Raw genomic sequence first — 2666 nt, 5'->3', positions numbered from 1 at the left:
TTGTCTTTCCTCTGTTCCTCCGTCTCCGATAAAATAACAAGGACAAACAGGAAACAAAGGCAACCACAGGTAGAATACAAATAATACAAATAGCAAGTGTAACAATTAGCATGTTATAATCATTTAGGCAATTCCATTTAAGGCACAATAAACAAAATCATACAAGTGCATATGATGAATGTCTATCCTACTGGCCGTGAGCTCACGCGTCCATTACTTTGCCAGAACCCGACACATATGGTAGCTAACCCAGACATTTGTCTCTAGGTTACGCATCTCCAAGAGGATCATAAACAAAGAAGAGTGCCTTTCCACTTCTCTTCGAGGTTTCACGAAGGAGAGTGCCTTTCCACATCGAAGGAGTGTGCCTTTCAACCTTGCAACCAGAGAAGAATATGGGAGAAACAATACGAAGGAGAGTGCCTTTCCACCTTCTCCACATCCACATCATGACAAGAGAGGAAACTTTTGTCCTTAACTTGCCATCCGAACATATTTTCAAGTTAACACGCAAGCGGGATCGCACCCAGACCTTGCCATCTCGACCAGTTTGACCACATACATATCTCGACCATTCCTGTCGCACACAATCATCCCAAATCTTATCATTTTCAACCTTTACTTCATCTCCAAGTTTCTTTAATTTCCTAACTTTATCCCATTACTAGGCTTACTAACAATATCTAGAGCTAAAGGAATGAAAATAGAAGATTAGAGGTTTGAATTTAAGCTTTAAATCACAATATCTATTTTTGCTGAAACCGAGGCCACGTGTACGCGTGGGTACGCGTTTGGGCCAAGACGCGTATGCATGCTCCATCTCGCGTACGCATGCAAACCAGGCAGTAGCTACCATATGCGAATGGATGGTATGCGTACGCAAGAATCCCGCGTCACGCGTACGCGTGGGCGTATGTTTTGTCAAAATTTTTACTTAAGTCTGAAAAGTTACAGAATTGCAATTTAAATCCCAAACTTCCGATGCGCATAACTTTTTCGTTTTAAATCATTTTCATCCATTTTTTGAACGGTGTAAACTTCATGGACTCAATTTTTGCACAAAATATGTGTGAAATCATTTGGGGGTCCGGAAAGCAAATTATGGCTCGTCGAAGTTCAGTCCAAACCAATTTTTCACAAAACTTCAAAACCTCAACTTTCTTAAAAATCAACCTCAATTCAAACCTCAACTTTCTTAAAAGCCAACCAAAGTTCAAATAACCATACTCATAAATCCTCAACACAACACATCTTCCTCAACACCACAACAACCACCATATTTTTCCATATCTCAAATCAACAATATCATGCATCAATCTCTTAAATACATCAACAAAATCATAATTCACCAATCCTAAATATATACATTCATGTCATCAAGTCATTAATCATCAATTCATCAATTCACATCCTAGTATTTTCATTAATAGTAGTCTTCCAATCAAATACACAACTCATATCACAAATCATCACAAGGATACTAAGCATTAAACACTCCTTTACGTTCTAAGCTATCCTATGGTCGTCCAGCCTAAGTTTTTACAGAACATTATTATTAAATACGTGAAACCTAAACCATACCTTGGCCGATTTCTTTGTATATTCCGAAACACCAGCAAGGCACCAAAAGCAACCCTCAAGGTTCAAAATCTCCAAGGCAAGACCTCCCAATCTCCACCAAGCCTCCAATGTACTCAATCAACTTCAATATACACATATACTAGCCTAATTCACATATATCACACCCAAATTCAATACCCAATACACAAACTCAAAGAATTAACTAGGGTTGATAATCCTCACCTTATCCAAGCATCACACAAGCAAGAGTGAATATTTTTCTCAAGTTAATTTGAGCCTAAACATCAAGACATTGAATTTCAATAACCAAAGCACCAAATTTTTGAAAATTCAAGAGAATGAGAGGCTGAGATGAGAGATGAGACTTACCTATGAAATTATTTCGGTAGAATCGTAGAGCTCAACGTGGTGGTCGCGTGGCCGCAAACAATGTGGTGATCGGAACTCGGAGTGAGAAGTTATATGGATTTAATCAAAGCCAAGGGTTTTTGGTGAAGCAAAAGTGCTCTTTCCCCTTTGCTGAAATGTTTCAGCGTGAGTGAGGTTGAAGGGAGAAAGGGAGCTGTGTTTCTTAAAGACTAATGGGTTGAATTGGGCTTTGGGTCTATTTTGGGTTTGGTTTGTTCGGTTCTATCTATTCGGTCCAATTTTAGATTGAATTTTTTAAAATTAGTGTCAAAATTTTCGTTTTAATGAACTATATCTTAATTTAATATAATATTTATATTTTTAAATTTTTTATTAAAATTTATTTTATTGACTAATTATTTACTAATTTAATAGAATTTACAATGATGATGCAAAAAAAAGAGGACAGAAAAAAATAAAATATAAAAGTTTGAGGAGAAGAAAGAAAAAGCTAAAAAAATAGATGAAAATATAGATAAAAATATATGAAAGAAAATAACGTGTAAACTTAATTAATCTTAATTATAAAATTGGTTAGCCATCCATCGTTTCTATATAATTTATACTTATATTAATATAGGTCAAATAATATTAAAATGGGGCAAAGTATATAAATATATATGCATATGATTCTAAATAAATTTAAATTTAGTGGGGTCATGTGCCCCACTTTCTTC

At 35.6% G+C, this 2666-nt stretch overlaps 1 long non-coding RNA gene across 1 annotated transcript; it reads right to left on the bottom strand.

Annotated features, from left to right (window-relative positions):
* Window positions 1–1612: 1612 nt before the first annotated feature.
* LOC110280768 (uncharacterized) lies at window positions 1613–2104 on the bottom strand. Its single transcript, XR_002375052.2, has 3 exons — window positions 1951–2104; window positions 1804–1858; window positions 1613–1725 (listed from the first exon to the last, which is right to left on the bottom strand). It is a non-coding gene; the product is annotated as an uncharacterized LOC110280768 (long non-coding RNA).
* Window positions 2105–2666: the final 562 nt, after the last annotated feature.

Source organism: Arachis duranensis, chromosome 4, assembly GCF_000817695.3.
Source record: "Arachis duranensis cultivar V14167 chromosome 4, aradu.V14167.gnm2.J7QH, whole genome shotgun sequence".
NCBI classification, from domain to species: domain Eukaryota; kingdom Viridiplantae; phylum Streptophyta; class Magnoliopsida; order Fabales; family Fabaceae; genus Arachis; species Arachis duranensis.
Note: the sequence above shows the minus strand (reverse complement) of the source record. Positions and strands in the feature narration are given on the sequence as shown.